The following is a 26,084-nucleotide window of genomic DNA, read 5'->3' as shown; positions in this document are numbered from 1 at the left end:
TTGAATTGTCTGCCATCTCTAATGAGATTCTTGCAGCTTGCACCTCAAGGATCCCTAATTTCTCCATTACAGAGAGGGGCATGAGGTTTACACTTGACCCTAAGTCACACAAGGCCTTCTTGAAGGTCATGGTGCCTATGGTACAAGGTATAGAAAACTTCCCAGGATCCTGCCTCTTTTGAGGTAGTTTCTGCCTAGACAGGTCATCCAGTTCTTTGGTGAGCAAGGGAGGTTCATCTTCCCAAGTCTCATTTCCAAATAACTTGTCATTTAACTTCATGATTGCTCCAAGGTATTTAGCAACTTGCTCTTCAGTGTCATACTCATCCTCTTCAGAGGAAGAATACTCATCAGAGCTCATGAAAGGCAGTAGCAAGTCCAAGGGAATCTCTATGGTCTCAGTCTGAGCCTCAGATTCCCAAGGTTCCTCATTGGGGAACTCATTAGAGGCCAGTGGACGTCCAGTGAGGCCTTCCTCAGTGGCGTTCACTGCCTCTTCTTCCTCCCAGAATTCGGCCATGTTTATGGCTTTGCACTCTCCTTTTGGATTTTCTTCAGTGTTACTTGGGAGAGTGCTTGGAGGAAGTTCAGTAACTTTCTTGCTCAGCTGACCCACTTGTCCTTCCAGATTTCTGATGGAGGACCTTGTTTCATTCATGAAACTTTGAGTGGTCTTTATTAGATCAGAGACCATGGTTGCTAAGTCAGAATTATTCTGCTTAGAGCTCTCTGTCTGTTGCTGAGAAGATGATGGAAAAGGCTTGCCATTGTTAAACCTGTTTCTTCCACCACTGTTATTGAAACCTTGTTGAGGTCTCTCGTGATTCTTCCATGAAAGATTTGGGTGATTTCTCCATGAAGAATTATAGGTGTTACCATAGGGTTCTCCTAGGTAATTTACCTCTTCCATGGAAGGGTTCTCAGGATCATAAGCTTCTTCCTCAGATGAAGCTTCCTTAGTACTGTTTGGTGCATTTTGCATTCCAGACAGACTTTGAGAAATCAAATTGACTTGTTGAGTCAATATCTTATTCTGAGCCAGTATGGCATTCAGAGCATCAATCTCAAGAACTCCTTTCTTCTGACTAGTCCCATTGTTCACAGGATTCTTTCAGAAGTGTACATGAATTGGTTATTTGCAACCATTTCAATCAGCTCTTGAGCTTCTGCAGGCGTCTTCTTCAGATGAAGAGATCCTCCTGCAGAGCTATCCAAGGACATCTTAGATAGTTCAGAGAGACCATCATAGAAAATACCTATGATGCTCCATTCAGAAAGCATGTCAGAAGGACATTTTCTGATTAATTGTTTGTATCTTTCCCAAGCTTCATAGAGGGATTCTCCATCCTTTTGTCTAAAGGTTTGGACTTCCACTCTAAGCTTACTCCATCTTTGTGGTGGAAAGAATTTTGCCAAGAAGGCATTGACTAGCTTTTCCCATGAGTCCAGGCTTTCTTTAGGTTGAGAGTCCAACCATATTCTAGCTCTGTCTCTTACAGCAAAAGGAATAGCATCAGTCTATAGACTTCAGGTCAACCCCATTAGTCTTGACTGTGTCACAGATTTGCAAGAATTCAGCTAAAAACTGATGAGGATCTTCCATTGGAAGTCCATGGAACTTGCAATTCTGTTGCATTAGAGAAACTAATTGAGGCTTAAGCTCAAAGTTGTTTGCTCCAATGGCAGGGATAGAGATGCTTCTCCCATAAAATCAGGAGTAGGTGCAGTAAAGTCACCCAGCACCTTCCTTGCATTGTTTGCATTGTTGTTGTTTTCTGCTGCCATGTTTTCTTCCTGAAGAATTCGGTCAGGTCCTCTAAAGAGAGTTGTGCTTTGGCTCTTTAGCTTTCTCTTCAGAGTCCTTTCGGGTTCAGGATCAGCTTCAACAAGAATGCCTTTGTCCTTGCTCCTGCTCATATGAAAGAGAAGGGAACAAGAAAATGTGGTATCCTCTATGTCACAGTATAGAGATTCCTTTAAGTGTCAGAGGAAAAGAGAAATAGAAAGAAGAAGGAGAAGATAAATTCGAACTTTAGTTAGATAAGGTTCGAATTGTGCATTGAGAAGGAGTGGCACTCCATAAATAGAAGGATGTGGGAAGGAGGAAGAGAATTTTCGAAAATTAAGTGAAAAATTTTGAAGTTATTTTGAAAAACATTAATTAATTTTCGAAAATAAAAGTGGAAAAGAAACCAAGTGATTTTTGAAAAAGATTTTGAAATTAGAAATTAAAAAGATTTGATTGAAAACTGTTTTGAAAAAGATGTGGTTAAAAAGATTTAAAAAAAAATGTGATTGAGAGACATGATTTGAAAACTATTTGAAAAGATATGATTTTAAAAAGAATGACTTGCTTAACAAGAAAAGATATGATTTGAAACATTCAAACCTTTCTCAACAGAAAAGGTAACAATCTTGTGATGTTCAATCAAATCATTAATTGTTAGTAAGTATCTTTTAAAAAGGAAGAAATTGATTTTGAAACATTTGATTGAAAAGATTTGATTTGAAAAAGATTTGATTTTGAAAAATTTGAAAAAAATTGATTTGAAAACAAAATCTTCCCCCTAGCACCATCCTGGCGTTAAACGCCCAGAATGGTATACATTCTGGCGTTTAACGCCCAAATGCTACCTCTTTGGGCGTTAAACGCCCAACCAGGTACCCTGGCTGGCGTTTAAACGCCAGTCTGCCTTCTTCACTGGGCATTTTTGAATGCTCAGCTTTTTCTGTATAATTCCTCTGCAGCATGTTTTGAATCTCAATTCTTTGTATCATTGACTTGAAAGGACACAAATTAAAAATATTTTGGATTTTTTTTTTGATAATCAAATGCAAAAGGAATCAATTAACAATGCATGCAAGACACCAAACTTAGCAGTTTGTGTACTACTGACACTAACAACATGAAAATGCATATGAGACACACAAAATACTTCATCAATAGAATTCAAAGATCAAAACAAAGAAATATATGCATGGATTTCGAAAAATATAACAAAAACATGCATTTGACACTAAACTTAAGATGAGACTCTAGACTCAAACAAGAAATATTTTTGGGATTTTATGGTTTTGCAAATTTTTTGTATTTTTCGAAAATTAAGTGAAAAAAAAGTATCAAAATTCTTAATGAGAATTCCAGGAATCAGTGCAATGCTAGTCTAAGGCTCCGGTCCAGGAATTAGACATGGCTTCACAGCCAGCCAAGCTTTCAAAGAAAGCTTCGGTCCAAAACACTAGACATGACCAAGGTCAGCCAAGCCTTAGCAAATCACTGCTCCAACAGCAAGATTGATACGAAATCAACAAGCTCTTGTGGTGATAAGTTGAAACCTCGGTCCAATCAGATTAGACATGGCTTCTCAGCCAGCCAGATTTCAACAAATCATCATGAAACTCTAGAATTCACCTTCAAGAATTTCGAAAAAAAAAATACCTAATCTAAGCAACAAGATGAACCGTCAGTTGTCCAGCCTAAACAATCCCGGGCAATAACACCAAAAATTTGATGTTGTTGCCGGATCTTGGCTCTGATGTTACCAAAAGCTTGCTCAAAACATGAACAATCCCCGGCAACGGCGCCAAAAACTTGGTCGGCGAAATTGTGAACTATACTTTTTCACAACTCTCATAATCCCTGGTAATGGCTCCAAAAACTTGGTGCGCTTAATACCATGGCATTACACAACTTCGCACAACTAACCACAAGTGCACTGGGTCGTCCAAGTAATAAAACCTTACGTGAGTAAGGGTCGATCCCACGGAGATTGTTAGTAATGAAGCAAGCTATGGTCATCTTGTAAATCTTAGTCAGGCAAACTCAAATGTATGATGATGAACGAAAATGACATAAAGATGAAGATAGTGATACTTATGTATATCATTGGTGTAAGAGCTTCAGACAAGTGTATGAAGATGCCTTCCCTTCCGTCTCTCTGCTTTCCTACAGCCTTCATCCAATCCTTTCTTACTCCTTTCCATGGCAAGCTCGTATAGGGTCTCACTGTTGTCAGCAGCTACCTCCCATCCTCTCAGTGAAAGCGATTGCATATGTCCTGTCACGGCATAGCGGAATTCATCTGTCGGTTCTCAATCAGGCGCGGAATAGAATCCAGTGATTCTTTTGCGTTATCACTAACGCCCCCGCCCTCAGGGTTTGAAGCACGTCACAGTCATTCAGTCATTGAATCCTACTCAGAACACCACAGACAAGGTTAGACCTTCCGGATTCTTGAATGCTGCCATCAGGTCCTGCCTATACCACGAAGACTCCGAAGAATCCAAGAGATATTCACTAAGCCTCGAATGCTTGTAGAACAAGAATGGTTGTCAGTCACCTTGTTCATAGGTGAGAGTGGGTGATGGGCGTCAATCATCACCATCATCATGTTGAAGAACAAGTGATATCTTGGTAAAAGAACAAGCGGAATTGAATGGAAGAACAATAGTAATTGCATTAATACTCGAGGTACAGCAGAGCTCCACACCCTTAATCTATGGTGTGTAGAAACTCCACCGTTGAAAATACATAAGAACAGGGTCTAGGCATGGCCGAATGGCCAGCCTCCCAAAGATCTAAGATAGCATAAAAGTGAAGATAGCTACCAAAGTCTCGATACAAATACAATAGTAAGGTCCTACTTATAGATAACTAGTAGCCTAGGTGTACAAAGATGAGTAAATGACATAAAAATCCACTTCCGGGCCCACTTGGTGTGTGCTTGGGCTGAGCAATCAAGGAAATTCGTGTAGAGACCTTTTCTGGAGTTAAACGCCAGCTCCCATGCCAGTTTGGGCGTTTAACTCCAACTTTTATTCCTGTTCCGGCGTTTAACGCTGGAATTCCTGAGGCCGGATTGCTTCGCGGGTTTGGGCCATCAAATCTTGGACAAAGTATGGACTATTATATATTGCTGGAAAGCCCTGGATGTCTACTTTCCAACGCCGTTGAGAGCGCGCCAATTGGGCTTCTGTAGCTCCAGAAAATCCACTTCGAGTGCAGGGAGGTCAGAATCCAACAGCATCTGCAGTCCTTTTTGGTCTCTGAATCAGATTTTTGCTCAGGTCCCTCAATTTCAGCCAGAAAATACCTGAAATCACAGAAAAACACACAAACTCATAGTAAAGTCCAGAAAAGTGAATTTTAAATAAAAACTAATAAAAATGTACTAAAATCTAACTAAAAGATATCAAAAACATACTAAAAACAATGCCAAAAAGTATACAAATTATCCGCTCATCAGGGCCCCAGAAGTGGATTTCTGCACTTAGACTTATTTCTGTAAACCCTAGTAACTAGTTTAGTATAAATAGAACTTTTTACTATTGTATTTTCATCTTTGATCAATTTATGCGATCTTAGATGTTTAGGGGGCTGCCCATTCGGCCATGCCTGGACTTTCATCACTTATGTATTTTCAACGGTGGGGTTTCTACACACCATAGATTAAGGGTGTGGAGCTCTGCTGTACCTTAAGTTTTAATGCAATTATTACTATTTTCTATTCGATTCGACTTATTCCTATTCTAAGATATTCGTTGCACTTCAACATGATGAATGTGATGATCCGTGACACTCATCATCATTCTCACCTAGGAACGCATGAGTGACAACCACTTCCGTTCTACCTTAGATCGGGCGCATATATCTTGGATTCTTTAATCAGAATCTTCGTGGTATAAGCTAGAATTGATGGCGGCATTCATGGGAATCCGAAAAGTCTAACCTTGTCTGTGGTATTCTGAGTAGGATTTCGGGATTGAATGACTGTGACGAGCTTCAAACTCGCGATTGCTGGGCGTGATGACAAACACAAAAGAATCAAGGGATTCTATTCCAACATGATCAAGAACCGACAGATGATTAGCCGTGCTGTGACAGAACATTTGGACCATTTTCACTGAGAGGATGGGATGTAGCCATTGACAACGGTGATTCCCTACATACAGCTTGCCATAGAAAGGAGTGACAAAGATTGGATAAAAGCAGTAGGAAAGCAGAGATTCAGAAGGAACACAGCACCTCCATACACTTATCTTAAATTCCCACCATTGAATTACATGAGTAACTCTATCTTTATTTTATGTTTATTATTTATTATTATTCGAAAACCCAATAATCAATTATTATCCGCCTGACTGAGATTTACAAGGTGACCATAGCTTGCTTCATACCAACAATCTTTGTGGGATCGACCCTTACTCACGTAAGGTTTATTACTTGGACGACCTAGTACACTTGCTGGTTAGTTGTGCGGAGTTGTGACAAAGTGTGATTTATGTTTGAGAGCACCAAGTCTTTGGAGCCATTGTTGATGATCACAATTTCGCCTACCAAGCAGCCGTGCGTACGCACAGTAATGCGTGCGTACACACAAGTGTGAGGTCATGGCGACGTGCACGCATGACCCTTGTCACGTGAGCTCATTAATTGCAATTCACTGGGAGCAAATTCTGGGCCTCCAAAATCCAATCCAACTCATTTTTAAAGCTATTTCAAGCCAAAGTGAAAAAGAATGAAGGGGGGAGCAATTAGGTTTAGGTTTTATCATGTTGTAAGTCATTTTCTAGAGAGAGAAGCTCCCTATTCTCTCAAGAATTTAAGGTTATTAGTTTAATTTCTCTCTTTAATTCTTGTTTTAATGTAGTTTCTTTTACTTTTCCTTATTTAATTGCCTTTATTCTCTTAGTTCTTCTTGTTAGTTTCTCATTTTTGTCATTTTTGGTTTATGAACACTCTTGTTAATTTTAATTTCAATTAATGCAATTTGATATTTTTATGTTTATTGTTATTCAATTAAATTGTTATTATTATTTTCTTGCTTTTGGTAGCTTTAGAATTTATTATTATTACAATTTAATATGCTTTTATTTTCATGCGCACCAAGTGTTTGATAAAATGCTTGGCTTAGTTTTAGTATAGTTTTTCACACTCTTGGCTTGGAATTGAGGATTTGGTGACGTTGAGTCATTTAAGTCCATTCTTGATTGATATATTAGGGTAATTAATTAATTTGGTTTCCATTGACACTAGTCTTTCACTAAGCTAATTAGTGAGTTGACTAGGACTTATGAATTGAGATTAACTATACCTATTTGACTTATCCTCGATGTTAGGGTTGACTAAGTAGGATTGACTCTTCATAATCAGCATATGTTTGTGGTCAATGGCTAGGATAGGTAACCTTAACTCTCTGATAGGAGTATTTTCGTATGGTTAGGAATTTCACACAAAATAATTCTACTGGTAGTATAGTTCCTAACCAACTAACAATACTCAAATCAAATTTTAAAGATTTTGGTTGTCACAAGTACAAACCCCAATGAAAATTAACCAAAGTATTTAAACCTTAGATCGTCTCACAAGGAATTGCAATGAAGTGGTCAATTATTGGCTATGAATGAAACAAGGGGGTTTGATTTGATAAAGGGGCAAGAAAATAAATGGGAAGTAAACAGAGCAAACAACTAAAGAAAGCAATTAATAAAGAGAGATATTCTTGGCAAGGATTGAGAATATTAGCTTTCTATCCTAGTCACTCATAACAATAATTAACAAGAATTTATCTTATTTCATCAACTCAAACTTAGGAAGAAGGTATAAGGTTATCTTCCTTGAGAGAAAGTCGAATAAGACTAGTTAATCTCAATCCAAAAATCCTAATCAACTCACTAATTGAATTAGCAAGAGATTAGAGTCAATGGAAATAATATTAACTAACAACTCTAGATCACCAATCTAAGTTGGGTATTAATGACTCAAGATTGTCTAATTTCTCTTTCCAAGCCAAGAATGCTCAAAAAGCTACTCTAACATCCAACCAAGCATTTTGTCAAACACTTGGAAGGCATAAAAGGAAAGCATAATAAATTGCAAGGAAAGATAAAATCTAACAACTACCAATTGCAAGAAAACAATAATAAGAACTCAAATCAACAACAAAGAACATCAAACATCAAATTTCATTAAAGGAGATCCAAATCCAACATGAGTTCATCAACATAAAAGAGGCATAAAAGGGAAATTAACAAGGGAAACTAAGAGAACAAAGGTATAAGAATAAGAAATCATAACGAAAACTAGATGAAAACAAGAAATTGAACCTAGATCTAAGATGCAAAATAACCTAAGAATCCTAATTCTAGAGAGAAGAGTGAGTTTCTCTCTCTAGAAACTAACCTACATGATGCTATCCTACAACTAATTACTCCCCCTTTGACCCATCTTAAATTCCGCATGAAATGGTCCTTGGAATCAATTGGATTTGGGCCTGGGAAGCTCAGAAATCACCCCCAATGTTTTCACTCTAATGAGGTCACGTGCCTGCAGTGACGCGTATGTATGGGCCACGCGTACGCGTCGTCTGGCATTTTCCTTATCATGCGTACGCGTCATGTCACGCGTACACGTCGCCTGGAGACCTCATCTCCACGCGTGCATGTCTGTCACACGTGCGTGTCTGTCACGCGTGTGCGTCGATGAATGCACTCCAAATCCTTGATTTTCCATGAATCCTCCACTTTGCATGTTTTTCTCTTTACTCCTTTGATCCATTCCTAGCCTTTTCAACCTAAATTTACTAACAAACACATCAAGACATCTAGTGGAATCAAAGGTGAATTAAAATTACCAATTTAAGGGACTAAAAAGCATGTTTTCACACTTAAGCGCAAATTAAGGGAGAATTACAAAACCATGCTATTTCATTGAATAAATGTGAGAAAAGTTGATAAAATCTCCTAAATTAAGCACAAGATAAACCATAAAATTGGGGTTTACCACTCTTACTCCGTGCCAAGAGGTTACTTAGCACTTGAATTTTCCTTTCTCTTAATTATTTCCTTGAGTTTAATTGCTTTTGATATTTAGTTATTATTTGCTCATTTACTTTCTTGCTCTTTACATTTCTTGCCTTTTGCCATCAACCCCCATTCACTCATAGCCAATAAAAGAGCACTCAATTGCAACTCCTAGGGAGATGACTTGGGACTTAAAACTCCTGGTTTTGATTTGAATTATGACATATTGATTTAAACTTTGATTGAGAGGATCTATTGTCGGTTTGGACTATACTTGCAACAGAAGTTATTTTGTGAATTCCGAATTGGCATAAATTCTCTCTATCAACTTTTTTGGCGCCGTTGCCGGGGATCGAAATTCACCCTCACACATACGCGTGGGTCATGCGTGTGCGTTGCCATGAGCTCACACCTTTGCATACGTACGCATCACTGTGTGTACGCACGGTTGCTGAAACTTCCAAATTCCATTTCTTCATGGTTTCTTCACTTTTGCATGCTCTTTCCTCACTTCTTCAACCCATACTTGCCTCGGAAACCTGAAATTACTTAACAAACATATTATGGCATCAAATGGGATTAAAATGAATAAAATTTAGCAATTATTAGGCCTAAAAAGCATGTTTTACTTTCTAGCACAATTTAGGAAGAAATCATGAAACTATGCTATTTCAATAGATAAATGCAAGAAAAGTTGATGAAATCCACCAAAATAGAGCAAATAAATATCATGAAATGTGGATTCATCACATCCCAACACTTAAACAATAACATATCCTCATGCTATACCAAAGAAAGATAAGAAGGGGAATTACATTTTTCAAAGCAAGGAAACTACCTATATGCAAGCTATCTAAATGAATGCAACTATTTAGTCAAAATAAATCAATTTCCAAGAATACATATATAAACATAAGGGCTAAGGTAATAACAATCAAATCAAATCTACAATTGAATTGAGTTCTATCAAAAATTTATAAACTTGCAAGATAAGATTTAAGCATAGGTGAAAATATGTAATTGAGCAATCGAACCCTCACCGGATGTGTATCCGCTCTAATTGCTCAAGTGTATAAGGTTGGTCCTCTCAATTCTCCTTTAATCATACTTTCTAAGATTTGTTTTTCATCTAACAATCAATAATTATTTAATGCATGCATACAAATATCATGAGGACTTTTTCATAGGTTGTAATAGGGCTAGGGTAAAGGTAAGGAGGCATATGGTCAAGTGAGTTTGAAATTTGAATCTTTGACTAACTTAAGCTCTCACTTAACCTACATAACAACCTATACAATTCAAATGCAAATCTAACTACCCATTACTCACTCTTTCACGTACTCATGCATTCTCTTTTTAATCATATTCCATATGCATTGTTATTACTTTTCTTTGGGGATAACATTTGTCCCCTTTTTATTGCTTTTAATTTCTCTTTTCTTTTCTTTTCTTTTCTTTTTCTTCCTTTTATTATTATTTTTTTTCAAACAAAAATATGTACAAGAGCATCAATGCATATGGTTTAAATATTTAATGCATGAGTATGTACCCAATTCCCAAGATCTTCAATAAAAATACAAAAATACACCTTTATATCAACCAATGCTCCTAAGCTTCCCCACAGTTGAATGATACACACTCTCACTGGCCTAATTTAATCAAAGATCCAAATGAAGGACATTTATTGTTTTCCGCTCTAAGGCTAGTAATCTACTAACTTTAAGAACAAAAGGGATTGGAATAGGCTCAAAGTTGGTTAACAAAGGAAGATAAAAGAGTAGGCTATTTGGGACAAGTGAGCTAAATGAAATTATGGCCTCAATCATATAAATGTATATATGCATTAAACAATGGACATAAAGAATCAAACAAATCAAAGATTGTAATCATAAAAAGAGAATAACACACACAAGAATGAAAATAGTGCTTAATATGATGTAACCACATAATTAGGCCCAAAACTCACATGCTTATGTGTTCTTAGCTCAAAAACATGTTTCACAATATTTTTCAAGCAAGTTTCAATCAAAAGTTCCAACTCAAATCAATTAGGATGTCAATGCCCTATCAAGAATATTTTTCTTGAAAAATTTTATTATTTTAACTAAGCTTATTATATATATGCAAAAAAATGCAATAAACTAAGAAAAATGCAATTGAAGCTCTAAAATATATACAAACTAAGAAAAATAAAATGTAAAGTGTTTGGGATTAGGATTTGTCATCCAAGATTGTCGATCGGTGACGTACACATGACTGCCAGCATGTGATTTCACTTAAGTGAACACGTGAGTCGCGATTTCAGGCCAAATTTGGCCCAATCCAACTCATTTCTAAAGTATTTCAAGCCAAGCTCAAGGAGGATCAAGGGGGAGAACAATGAGGATAGTTTTATGTTAGATTTCTAGAGAGAGAAGCTCTCTTTTCTCTCTAGAATTTAGGGTTTTATGTTTAGTTCTCTCCTTAGATTTAGATTTTGATCTTGTTTTAATTTAGTTTCTTTTACATTTTATTGTTCTAGCATCTTAATTCTCTTAGTTTTACTTGTCAATTTCTTTATTTTTTTACTTTCAATTTTATGAACTCTTGTTGATTTTGGTTTTCTTTTATGCAATTTGATGTTTTATGCTTTCTTGATGCTTGTTTGAGTTATTGTTATTGTTATCTTGCATTTGATAGTTTTAGATTTTATTATTATTGTAAGTTTACCATGTTTTACTTTTATGTCTTCCAAGTGTTTGTAGAAATGTCTCTTTTAGTTTTAGTGTAGTTTTTTTTTACACTCTTGGCTTGGAATTGTAATTGAAGTGACCTTGAGTCACTAATGTCCGAATTGATTGAAAATTTAGAGAATTTAATTAATCTCATTTCCATTAACAAGTAAGACCTATGGATTGAGATTGATTAAGTCCGGTTGACTTATCTCACCATTAGAGGTTGACTAAATTGGTTTGCTATTGTAATTGTCATGTCGTGATTAGTGATACAAGAGTCGTTGATGTCCAATATTGATTGGTGATTTAGGATTGTTAGTTGTTCTTATTTCCATTGACAAGTAAGCTGATGTGCGGAAAACGATCCGACACAAAACTCACCGGCAAGTGCACCGGGTCGCATCAAGTAATAATAACTCACGGGAGTGAGATCGATCCCACAGGGATTGAAGGATTGAGCAATTTTAGTTTAGTGGTTGATTTAGTCAAGCGAATCAAGATTTGGTTGAGTGATTTGTGATTTGCAGAATTTAAATTGCATGGAAAGTAAAGGGAATGTGTAAATTGCATGAAATTAAAGAGGGCAAGAATTAAAGTGCTGAAGAGTGATTCTTCTTCTCTTTGTGTGAATGGATGTTCTCCCTCTTTCAACTTGATGGTTTGTTGGAATGAGGAGAATTTGGTCAGAAATTTGGTAACCAAATCGTCCCAACTAGTAATACTTCCCTGGGGAACGGTTTCAAACCATTGTGCAGCTTCATCCCTTAGTGAGAAGGGAAATAACAAGAGCTTACAGGTGTCATGATTTACACCATCGGGGTTGACAGCACCACAAGTCCTTAGGAAACTGGATATATGCTGTTCAGGGTCTTCCAATGGGTTTCCACCGTAGGAACAATTTTTCTTGATTAGTGTGATGAGTTGCGGTTTCATGTCGTGGTGTTCTTCTTTCTCAGAAACTCCTTCTTCAATGATATCCTTCCCTCTGGCTGCTCTTCTTTCCTGTGACATATAAATCAATCACAAGGAATACACAGTGGTATTTTTGAGAATAGAGTGTAGTTAAATCCTCAAACAGTTAGCGTGTTAATAGAGGCAAATCTTCAAACAGTTAGTGGGTTAGTCAAAAATAAAGAAAAGTGCTTGATCTAAACTACCACCTCACTTAATTATGTCAATCTAATCAATCCCGGCAACGGCGCCAAAAACTTGATGTGCGGAAAACGATCCGACACAAAACTCACCGGCAAGTGCACCGGGTCGCATCAAGTAATAATACTCACGGGAGTGAGGTCAAGAGGGCAAGAATTTAAAGTGCTGAATCTTAAAGAACAAGAAATTAAATAGCAGAAACTTAGAACACAAGAAATGTAAATTGTAGAATCTTAAAGTGCAAGAAATGTAAATGGCTTGAATTGTAAAGGGAATTGGGAGTTGGATTTGCAGAAATTAAACAAGGAAAAGTAAATTGCAACAAATAGAGAAAGCAGAAGATGACTTGGATTCAATCGGATCTAAAACAGGAAAGTAAATGAGCATGGAAACAATAAACAGAGAGTGGTAAATGGGAAATCCGGATCTCAGGACCCAAGAGACTAGAAAACCAAGTCTAGATCTCAATGCCTTCCTAGATCCAACAAGAACAATTGCAAGGAAATTGTAAATTGCAAAGAAATTAGATGAAGAAGCAAGTAACCGAAACTGAAATTCAATTAAGCAGAAAATTAAACAAGATCCCAAGGTGAGATTGAAACAGAATTTCTTCAATTCTCTCCCTAAGATCCGAAGCAAGGAAAGTAAAGAATGCTTGGCAAGAACAAGGAAGAAGAGATATCAATTCTCCTCCCCAATTCTCTTGAATTAAAACAACAATGCTAGAATGTAAAAGTGAGCTCCCAATGCCAACCGAAAAGAAGGCTCTATGAAAACTAAAAAGGGAAGCTTCCGAATAACTTGAATTCTATCCTATTTATACACTTTCTTCAAATGATCTTCAAGCTTTGAATTGAGCCTTTGCTCTTGGTGGAATTGGGTTGAGAGAAGCCTTGGTTGATTGCTCTTGGAGTTTGGAGAGGAATCAAAGTGAACCAATTGAACCGGGTTGGAGTTTTGAAAAAGTTTGAGTAAAAGTTTGAGTAAAAGTTTGAGGCTAACTTTTACTCTAACTTTTCATATCAGTAGACATGCTTTGCTGCTATCCACGTTGGGGCAAAAGTTAGGGGTCTAACTTTTGCTCCAACGTTGGCCTCCTCTTGTAAACTTATGGCGCCAACGTTAGCCCAAAAGTTAGAGGCTAACGTTGGCGCAAACTTTTGCTCATCCTCTTTGATTTCATGCGCCAACGTAGCCCAAAAGTTGGAGGCTAACGTTGGCGCAAACTTTTGCTCCAAGGGTGTATTCTTCATGTGCCAACGTTAGCCCAAAAGTTGGAGGCTAACGTTGGCGCAAACTTTTGGTGCCCCAGGGAGAAATTCTCATGTGCCAACGTTAGCCCAAAAGTTGGAGGCTAACGTTGGGGCTAACTTTTCTCCCAAAAGTTTGTGCAAAAGTTTGAGGCTAACTTTTGGTCCAGCTTTTTGCTTCCTGGTTCATTTTCACTTATTCCATTGCCCTCTCTTTGCTCCTAGCCATTCCTTCTTACTTCAACCTTTCTCCAAGCTTTCTTCACCTATCATTAATCAACCAAACACATCAAAGCTATGCTCAAGATCATGAGATATTCAATCTATCATAATATGCAACAATTATAGCATAAAACCTCATGAAATTGCATTAATTCATCTATGGTTGATTAAATCAAAGGAAGCTTGAAAATCTACCCAAATTGGCTTGCTTAGACCTCAAGAAAGTGCATAATTCAAGTGAAAACAAAAGAAAAAGACTAGTGAAACTAGGTTAAGATGACTTGTCATCACAAGCCCTATGAATTATGACTGACTATGCCTATTTGACTTTCTCCCAATGTTGGGGATGACTCAATGGAATTAACTCTAGGTAATTGTTATATTTGTGGTCAATGACTTGGTTAGAAAACTTTGATTCTCAGTCCTTGATAGTACTGTCTTTTAGCACTTTTCTTTCTTTAGTTATTAACTTTACCTTTCTTGTCATTTATTTTCTTGCATGTTCATCTACAAACCCCTTGTTCTTATAACCGATAATACATACACCTCACTACAATTCCTTTGAGAGATAATTCAAGATCTAATACTCTCTATTTTTATTGGTTTGCATTTGTGACAAATAAATTTAAACTTTGATTAGGGTCATTTGTTGGTTTGGAACTATACTATTAACAAAGTAATTCTTTTTAAGAAATTCTAAATCGACGTTTGGCCCTCATCAAGTTTTTAACCCTCATTCTGGCTGACTTGAATTCTCACCAGGTTAATTCTAGAGCATATTACAATAGAAAAAGGTGCTAAAAAGTGTTAGGAAGAGACACCCTAGACAACTACTAAGTGGTTTACCCCAGTAAAGAATGATTGGAGAATCTGGTGTAGCTGACAGAGTATTTGAAGCAACACATGACTTGGATACTAATGATGATTCTGGTGAAGGTGCTAATAAAGATCACAATCGAGGTGCTCCTGATGATGCTCCTAATAGAGGTGGTAATCCTGACCAGGCTGATGTGGCTGATATCAGAACAGAGAAAATTGTTACAGAAAACACAATAGGTATTTATTTTTTATGTTTACTTAGATAATTGCTTTGAATAATGTTATTGATGTGACATCTATTGTATTATTGCATAATTTAATTGAGTCGTTTACCTTTTCTTATCATTGCTATGACATCTGTTAGAGGCAAAAGAAGCAGCTCAAGGAGAATAATGACAATCAATGTTGCAGCACCAACCAGCTCCATAATATTTGTAGCAGTTGCACCACTACGCCCTCCTTAAAGTAGGGTTAAGAATGTTGTTATGAGACCACCTATTTGGTCTACACCTTCCATCCCAACTAGGCCATTGAGTGCTACAGTCTCAAATTTTGGGCTTAGACTAGTAATACAAAGCCCAGTGATATGACCAATGGATAAGGCCTAATCTTTAAGTCTAAGTTTCACCTCTAATTAGGCCTCCAACTGTGACTAGGAAAACATGGCAGCAGCAACCCAAGCCACCCAAAACAGGTTCACAGGGTTTGTGCCCACTCCATCTTTGTGGAGGAAGAAACCAACTAGCTCACCACCAAACAAGCCAACCATCAATGACAAGAAGAATAGATAGTGAGATGTTATGCAAGTTAGTACTATTTTGTTATCTAATATATTTTGATTATAGATTATTGGTTTGAACTTTTATATTTTATGTCATGGGACGATATTAGTATTTTGTGGCCTATGTTTTGGATTTTAAGTGATGTTAACTTCTAGATTTAGCATGATAATGTTTATGTTTTGAAGTATTGAGCATTAGCTCTTTAAGTAAAATTGTAAGGGTATTTACAACTTTTCTTCCATTAAAACTTTTTATCCATTACAAGTTAGTATCATGCCACATTGTTATTTTTTTCCTTCTACAACTTATTCTTTTGGTTGTAAATCGGTTATTTATTTAGTTTTTATCACTGATAAGAAGACAAACTCATTCAAATTAAGCAAAAGAACATCATTAATTGATCATCTCAATTACATTCATTTATTGAAAAAAGCACAAAACCATTAAACAATGTCATTGCTAAACCTATAAACTCTTAGTCATTTATCTACTTAGCCAAATAAAGTAGATTTATAGCCATACCTAATCCAATTAAGATACAAATGACATTAACAAGCAACTTAACCCTCTTAAGGTGCTCATTCATTTCAGTCATCACAGGCAGCAACATTACCATCTTATCAATCTCCACATCATCCACACACTTGTCACTGATTTGGGTTTTCTTCTTCACATCTATAAGATCCTTCTTCTTCAGTACAATGATCTTGTATCTTATCCAACCACTGCAAATACCCATACCAAATTTGTTTGTTCTACCAAGGAAAAAACAAATTCATAGATTAGATAAACAAAAAACACCAAAATGTGAGAAACAACAAAAATGGAATAAGCAGCAAAATCTCAATTCATACTTTTCACATACAGCATCACATAAACCAACTATCAGGTTTACTAGTTGTCTTCAACTTCAACGGAATAGCTGGGAGGCAACAAAAGCACATTCCATCATAGGTTTTTATCACAACTTCTGACATACCATCCACTTCAAAAGCTTCTATTGATGGGATCTTTCTCCCCATACCAGCTTTCCCATGAGCTTTGGCCGTATGCAGGTTCCAATATGAAAATTTAGGGCAAATTAAGCACAAAAGTCCCAATTTAAGGTTCAGGGCAATGTTTGGTGTGATTTGGGGTTTTTTACCTGGATTTTGATTTAATTTAAATATTAATTATAGCTAAGTATTTAGGCTAACAACATTGCCAAATTAGCAAAATATGGTAGCCACATTAGCTACGTATTGACCGGAAGCGAGTTCGGGGGCACGCTTGTCAAATTTTAAAATATTTTGGGTACAATTTTGTCAATAACAAAAGTCAGGTACCATTTTATCAGTGCTAGAATATTTTAGGTACCGATTTGGTATTTACCTTTATATAATACAATATAGTATAATATAATATAAGGTCTAAAGTCCCTAAGGTTAGCCGTGAAGTAGCGCATGGCGACTAGCATTGGTCATGATGTACTAAAAGTTAGATCGTTACAAATGGTATCAAAGCAGTTCATCCTTGGTAGAGCCTGGGGATGGACTGATCATGCTTTATTGCATGCTCTGTTTGTATATTTCTATGCTAATAGGGTATCTCTGTTAATACATTTTGCATGATAGTATGTGAACATTCGTTGTAGGAAATGTTAGCACTTAAACTGGATATATTAAGACTGATCACCTTAATGTTGATCTTTTAGTGTTAACAAGATCCAAATGGCTGCGCATATGCCTGGTCCCCATTAAGCAGGTCCAAGTTCCAACCCGGCATTAGATCCAGCTACTTTTGTAGAATCCATGACCGTAATGGCTACCACTATGTGTGATTCTGTTACTGCGACTAATAGAGTCATAGAAAGGATGGAACGACAGGGTAATGGAAACATAAATAGCAACAAAAATGGACCAAAAAATGGCATACCCAAGGGGGGATAGGCCGATGACCTTGGCGTCTTTCCTTAAAGTTAATCCACCCCAATTCTCAGGAACCACTAATCTGACCTAGGCAGATGATTGGTTTCACACTATGGAACGAGTTCTGTAAGTGCAACATGTCCCAAAAAGATAATATGTGGAGTTTGCCACTTATATGCTAAAAGGGGATGCATAACATTAGTGGCAGGGAGTAAATCAATTATTGGATTAAGAGGGCGCCACAATTGCTTAGGATAATTTCACGATAGAGTTCTACAAGAAGTACTTTCCTCTGTCCACCTGCACCCCAAAAGAGTTAGCACTATTACAATTGAGATAGGGGAGTATGACAGTAGCTGAATACACTAGGAAGTTTGAGGACTTATGCCACTTCTCTAAGGTTTATCAAGGAGTCCCCACAGAATTTGAGGAATGAAAGTGCATTAAGTTCGAAGAGGGACTCAAGGAGGAGCTATTGACTTCCATCAGTCCAATGAAGATTAGGAACTTTGCTGAATTATTCAACAAGAGCTAGCTGGTAGAGGAATGTTCAAAGAAGTTGGAAGTTGCACGAGCAAATCATCGAGAGGTTACATAACAAAGTTTTGATCGGAGTCTAGCCCATCGGGGTATAAATTTCAAAGCTAACAGGCAGCAACAGCGCTGGACATGGAGGTAGTTTAGGATTTAGGATTTAGAGTATTAGCGTTTAAGGCTTAGGGTACAAAGAGAGAAACCTCAATAGGCTCAGGACAGTGATGAATGAATTTTTGACGGTTTAGAATTTCACAAATAAAATCTCGTTGCAAGTATAGTTTTTAAACCAACACTAATCCTTTCATACAAAAATTTGTTTGTCACAAGTACAAACCCCTAAAATCTATAAACCGAAGTATTTAAACCTCGGGTCGTTCTCCTTAGGAATTACAATGAAGTGCTCTTGTTATTGGTTGAGGTATGTTTTGGGGTTTTTGAGATTTTAGATGAGAAATATAAATGGCAAAGAAAATAAACTAACAACTAACAAAGCTCTTGGCAAGATATGAGAATTAGAAGTCCTATCCTAGTTATTTTCCTCAATTGTGATGAGAATTGTCCATTACTACCACTTAGTTAACCTCTAATCATGGAGGAAAGTCAAGTGGATGAATCAATTTGATTCCTCAAGTCCTAATCAACTCCTAAAGGAAAGACTAGCTTTAGAGGCATCCAAATCAATTAGCAACTTCTAATTATCAATCAACAAAGAAATTAGACAACTCAAGAGTCACTAATTACTCTACCAAAGCCAAGAGGAGCAAAATCTATACTAAAGCTAAAAGAGGCATTTATCAAAACATAAGAGGCATAAATGGAAAGCATATGAAATAGCTTTAGAGGCATCCAAAATCAATTAGCAACTTCTAATTATCAATCAACAAAGAAATTAGACAACTCAAGAGTCACTAATTACTCTACCAAAGCCAAGAGGAGCAAAATCTATACTAAAGCTAAAAGAGGCATTTTATCAAACACATAAGAGGCATAAATGGAAAGCATATGAAATCTATAACAAGAATGAAATCTAACAACAGTTATTGCAATGAATTAACAACAACAATCAAAAGAAACACAATTATTATGAATTACCTTGAATTGAGTTGAAAGAAAATGGAAGGAACAATAGTAGATCTACAACAAAGTACAAGAACAACATAAAGGAAATTACAACAAAAGAATAAAAGAATTGATGATTGCAAACAATAGTAGATCTACAACAAAGTACAAGAACAACATAAAGGAAATTACAACAAAAGAATAAAAGAATTGATGATTGCAACAACAAAGAATTGAGAGATAGAAGTATAAGAAGATGAATCAAAATATAGATCTAAGAACTAAACCTAATCCTAATCCTAATCCTAGAGAGAAGTGAGAGCTTCTCTCTCTAAAACTAACTCTAAACTAATCCTAATGTGTGTGACGCGCACAGCACCCGTACGCGTCCATGGGCCCATTTCGCAAGGTCGCGTAAGCGCCTGGTGCGCGCGTCCATTGCAAGTTCAATTCTTTGGCTTTTCATGATCTTCTCTAAGCACACTTTTCAGCACTTAAGGGAATTGGGAGGCTCATGATCAAATCTATTTATTTCATTGAATAAATGTGGGTAAAAGGTCATAAAATCCCTTAAAATCAATACAAGATAAACCCTACAAATGGGGTTTATCAGACAGCCTCATATGCCCAAAGTGTCAGAAAAATCATGGTGATAGGCCTTGTCGATTTTGTACAAATACATGATACTACTACAACAAGGAGGGACATCTTGTAACACCCTAATTAGCCTAAGCCTTACCTCGCATCGTAAAGCCAAGGTTAATCAGAGATTACGACAGTTCTAAACTCATACATAATATATATATATATATATATATATATATATATATATATATATATATATATATATAAAGAATAGCATAATCTAGAAGCCCGATGAAGATATAGCTCAAAAACAGAATTTCGAAGCATAAACATACTACCGGAGCTACTAGCTTAAGGCATAAGAAACAGACAAGATATAACAAAAGATAAGTATATAATATCATAGGGAACTAGCCACGACTCGCAGAGTTTAAGCCGGCTAGCCATATACTGATATACAAAACCATACAGTGAAAACAGCTTATACAAGTTTTGTTCTCTCGAATACATGCCTCTAGGCAAAACAAAATACAAAAAGAGAGATGTATAAACAAAATAAACCAAAAAGAACTCCAAAATGATCCAAGATTCTCCGCTCCTGTCACCAACCAAAGCAACTCACCGAGATGGGTTGCGACCTGCATCTGATAAATACAACAACAATATGGTATGAGAGCCGGAGGTTCTCAGTATGGTAACAGTTCCCAGTGATATAGGATATAAGACCACGGGACGCCAAAGGCAATCCTAAGCTTCATATCCATCACAAGATTCAACTTAAAGCATTCTAAAACATTTAAGCATAATATACCGACTTGACTTAAATAAACCAGGTTATCTATCTTAAGGGATTTCTATTCTAACCAAACACCGCTGTCCCACAGCCTTCACCAACTGATCCTCCATGAGATCCCATCGCCACCGCCTTCCGAACCTCCTCAATCCCAGCAGAAAACACAGATAATGTTCAAAGCAAGTAAAGCACAAGTAGTAGCATATATGGCAATTAATTCAGATAGCAAGTAAGCATGTTATTCAATTAGGCAAACCATTACAAGTAGACATAGCATATAAGCAGATAGGAAATGCATATGATGAATGCCTGCCCTACTGGCTGTGATATCACATTGTCAGTTCAACTGCCAACCCGATACATCTCCATGGAGACGTCGCCCTTCGAATTTCTCATATGGAAACCCCCGAGATATAGTGCCCGGATCACTGTCCAGGTACCGGCGCCTACTCGCCCTATAGATCCGAAGGGATGCGAGCGGGATATTCTTGCCTCAGACCTCACATCTCAACGTAAGCGGGATTAACCACCGTCCTTACGCCGCTGCCGCTACCTCGACAGGCGGGATTAACCACCGTCCTTGCCAGGCGCATAGCGTCTCAAAATATCATGTAAAAATATTATTCCAGTGGTTTTCAAAAGCATTTTCAGTATACATAGATCCATCATTCCTCATCTCATATACCAATTATCCTTCACCTAACGTCAAACCATTCTCAGCATGCCAGAAACCTAGGCCTCCGTTTTCTAATTTTATCTTAAAATCATGTACTAGAGCCCTTAATTTATATCCCATGTTCTAATACTCAAAACTAGGCCCAAACGTCTTAAAATGGTGTTATAGAAGCTTACAACCTTGTTGGGAAGGCAAAATAGTTGAAAACAAATAAATTTTTGAGAAACAAGACGTGTGCACCCGCACAATTCAGAAATCATGAAACTCTGCAACTTTGCAAAATTTCAGATTTTTAACACCAACTTTGAATGATCGTAACTTTCTCTACAAATTTCCAATTTTCACAAACTTTATACTGATTCAAAGAGTTTTCAAAGATCTTTAATTCTAAATAATTTTCAATCAATTTCGAAAACCGAGGCAAAAGTTATGATCGAACAAAGTTTACTAAAAGCTCAATTTTTCCAAACTTCACAATTACCGCCCTATCTCACCATACCCATACCAAATCATACCAAACCATCCAAAGCTCCATTTTTCATCAAAATGTACCTGTTATAGCATAATACATCAACCTCACCACATTTTCCTTCTCATTTCATTATTCTCAATTCCAACATCAACTATATAACACTTATGATCAAAATCACCATCAAACCCACCATTTCATAAATCATAACACTACAATCATCATAAGAACCAACTCCCAATCCATACAATCATTCAACATCATCATATCATTATAATTTATCACAATCAACTCAACATTCATCAAATCATCAACATTTAGCACACCAACCATCATTTTAGTTCAACCTATCCTATTGGTCACTAGCCTATGTGTCCATGAATATTATATACTACATAGAGGAAACCGAAATCATACCTTGGCCGATTCTCTTTATGCACCCAAACTCAAAATGAGCACCAACAAGCTTCCAACCACAATCCAAGCTTTCAAATCCACTCCAACAAGCACAAATAAGTTCCAAAAGCTCCCAAAGCCACAATAATCAAACTATATACATATAAATCACCACAAATCAACCTAGGGTTCAACATAAGCATAATCTCACAAGGGTTTAAGAGCTTTTACCTTTCCCAACAGATTTGACAACATAAATCCAAAGCTAAGCAAGGATTAGAACAAACCTAAACATCCAAAATCACAAAAACCCATTTAACCCAAAACTCTAATAAAACCCGAAATTTTGAAGAGCAGAACTGGAAGAATTTCGTGATTACCTTGAGGGTTTCTTGGGTGGGTTTTATAGAGCTCTTCACAAGGAACGCGTAGCCGCAAATGGTGCGGCGATCGGAGCTCCGTAGCTCAAGATATGAGCTTGGGAAGTTTAAAGTGAATAGTAACAATGGTGGAAAGTTCTCACCTCTCTCCTCACTTCAGCTGCTGTTGTGTTTAGGTTATGAGGGTGAAAGTGGCTGAAATGGGTTCATTTAAGTGTATTTATATGTTGGGTTTGGGCCCAACTTGGGCCCGGTCCAATCCGTTAGCGTTTTTAGCCCGTTTGGCCTAACTTCGGGCCAAACCTTTAAAATAAATGCCCGGTTTTCTATTCCTAATATTTTTCTAAGGTTTTTGATGGTTTTCACTTTTTATTGTGCGGTACTGGGCAGACTTGAACCGGTTCAATCGGTTCAACTGTCGGTTCGTAATTTTTTACGGTTTTTCGTAGAAAGCACATTTTCTGACTCAGAAAGATCCATTGAGTCCAAAAATCACCTTTAAATCCTCAAATTCTCTCTCTAACCTTTCGGAATCTAATTTGGGCAATTAATTGACTTAATTAACCGGTTGATTAGTTGCGGTTCTTACACATCTAGCAAGAGATTTTCAAAAGAGGATTGTTGATATGACCTCTAGACCCCATCAACAGGGAGGAGTTTTTACCGTGACTACTAAAAAGCACCACAAGTTCCGGTCCCTTCGCTTGAGATGAGCGTTATGCTAATTAAAGACCTTAACTATAAAGCATGACATAGATGTTCATATAATTCTTTGTGCATATTTAGAATTTTGAGGGCAAAATTTTCTTTAAAGAGGGTAGAATGTAAGAATCTAGCTTTCGAAAAACTTAATTTAGGACTATTTTGTAACTTATTCCGCAAAATTCCAACCACGGCTTAACAAGAATTAGTGAGGCAGGCCTAATGGTTAAAAAAATTTAGAAAAAAGGTAATTAATGAGTCAAACTTGACTTTATGAGGTTAATTAATTCCTCTAAGTCAAATTCGACAAGTAAAAAGTGAAGACTTGGTTGCCATTAGTTTATTTTCCTCACTAAAAATTTTTTGAGCCGGAAATTCACTTTTAGTGAAGTTTTTGCGCGCACCGAAAAAGTTAGTAACCGAAAGCCATGGAACCAATGGTAAAAATAATTTCTATTTTGGTAATTGTGTCCCAAGATTAATCTTAGCCATCCATTCATAATTATTTTCTATAAGAAAAAATCTCAACCGCTAGTTATTTTATCGCACGGTAAAAATTACTCCGAAGCGAACTTCTGACTAGTATTCCACAAATAACTCCTCGAGACATCGAATCCTCTTGCTTGTTTCCCAAGAAACATGCCCCTCTCTCTCTCTGACTAGTATTTACCCGTCTCTAATATGTTTTAACCCCGATTAACTAACTACAGTTAACTGTGGATAAACTCAACATAGCATTGACCAAGTTTTCTCGTTTTTACGCCCCTTATTCATTAATTCTCATCCCTTGGCCACGAAATTCTTACCCTTTTTTATCATCATAAATTCATCTAAGACTCTGAATTTTTATTTAAAGAAATCCTACTCACAAATTTTACACACATTTATGCATTTTTACCACCTTTTTTTACCGAATTCTTGAGAGAGAAAAAGAGAAAAATACTGCACATTTTCTCCGCATTTTAGCCATGATTCCAACAGCTCTTCCATTGTTCTTCATGTGTTTTTCAAGAATTCAAGCCATATAAACACAATTCCTTGCCTGTTTTCACTAATTCTTGTGAAAATTCAGCAAGGAGAGCTCTTGTTCCTTCTCCATTCTTTTCTGTTTTTCCAGCAGTAATTATGATGAATTCTTGTTATCTTCCATGTCTAGAAAACTCCTCTTAAAACCCATATAGAGAACTTCTAAGGAGATACACAAATTCAAGCATAAAGTGGTCAAATTTCATCACTTTTTGTGATACTTTTCAGCCAAGAAAAACTGCACCACCTCCAGCCGTATTTCTTCTTTTGTTAGAGTATTTTCTGGTGTTTTATAGATTTAGGGCCTGAATTAAAAAAGAGATAAGGATTAAGAATAGTTAGAATATGTTTATACTTTATTCATGTTCGTATAATTAAGACACTTTGTGGTAATTTTGGGCTTGATTTTTAATTCTAAAAATTTAATGATGCTCCTCTATTTTTGACTTATTATCGAGTGATATTTGAAGCTTATTTACCTATAAAAATTGTATGGAACAGCTGAATTATTTGGAGCACTTGGGGGTTATGTTCCAAGTCTTAAAAGCCACTAAAAGTGGATAAAAATAAAAAACTACACCTTTAAAAATTTTAGCCACTAAAGGCCTGGAAAGTGACATGTTGGAGGATTAAAAAGAAGTTAAAAAACTAGTTTTGATCCTATAAAACAAGTGTGTAAAAGTAAAAATGGTATTATGGTTATTTCAGGTAAAAAAAGGGGTTTAAAATGTATTATAAATGAAATATAAGTAGAATTTTAAACATAGTGTATTTAGGAATAAAATAATAATTAAATAAATTAATTGGATAAAAATTATAATTAAAATAAAATTTTAGGCCTAAATAAAAGTTTTAATAAAAGTTATGAGTAAAAGTGTAAAAGTGGTAACTAAAATAAGTAAACAAATTAATAAAGGGTAAAATAGCTTTTTTAGACTCATAAGGATAAAATTGACATTAATTAAAATTATTAGGAGTGATTTGGTCATAGAAAAATATTAGAGTTAATTTGGTAAAATTTTGACGCTAAATAAAATTAAACGGAAAAACTAGAATACTTAGGAGTAAAATGATAATTTTGGGCACAAATTAAATATAAAAATGGTTAATTAACTTAATAAAGAGTAAAAAAATGTTATGAAGGATATGAGGGTAAAATGGTAAAGTGATAACATTAGTGTTCCTTTAAGTGACTTTAAAAACTTGACTCCTTTTACTTCAGCATTCCGTATTACTTTAGTTATCATTGATCCATGACTAGTAGTAGTAGTCTTTGTCCTCGTTTTTTATAGACTTTATATATGTATTGTAAAACGGGTCTTAGAGTAGGTTGGCTTTTGTAGAGCCGAGGCCTGTTAATATAGGTATCGGAGTCTGCAAATAGTTTTGTATAGTATAAATAAGCGATAATATCTTCTGTATGAACTATGATAATATATTAAATTGAACCTTCGGACAAATAGATGATATTGTTATGCTTTCCTATGTTTGTATGCGTCATGTACTTTTGCCTAACTTATACCAATTTGGTTATAGCTGGCTAACACGCGATCTCGATAAGCGATACAGGCTCATATATAACTGTGAAGTAGCGCCTGACAACTAGTATTGGTCATGACGTGTTAGAAATTAGGTCGTTACAGCTATAGTTTATTTTGTATATTTCCATGATATAACTATGTCACCAAATGTAAACATGCATCCTATTTGGGATCTAACTTTATATGGATCAGATAGATAAACTACATCTGCAAAGCCAACTAATTGTGACTTACATCCATAAGGATAAAATAACCCCATATCAGTCGTTCCA

The 26,084-nt window shown here is 36.3% G+C and overlaps 1 non-coding gene across 1 annotated transcript; it reads left to right on the top strand.

The window, feature by feature from the left end:
- The first annotated feature begins 1,275 nt into the window (after positions 1-1,275).
- Positions 1,276-1,383, top strand: LOC130984703 (small nucleolar RNA R71). The gene has a single exon (XR_009088618.1). It is a non-coding gene; the product is annotated as a small nucleolar RNA R71 (small nucleolar RNA).
- Positions 1,384-26,084: the final 24,701 nt, after the last annotated feature.

Source organism: Arachis stenosperma, chromosome 5 (assembly GCF_014773155.1).
Source record: "Arachis stenosperma cultivar V10309 chromosome 5, arast.V10309.gnm1.PFL2, whole genome shotgun sequence".
NCBI classification, from domain to species: Eukaryota; Viridiplantae; Streptophyta; class Magnoliopsida; order Fabales; family Fabaceae; genus Arachis; species Arachis stenosperma.
This window is presented reverse-complemented; position numbering and strand designations above follow the sequence as displayed.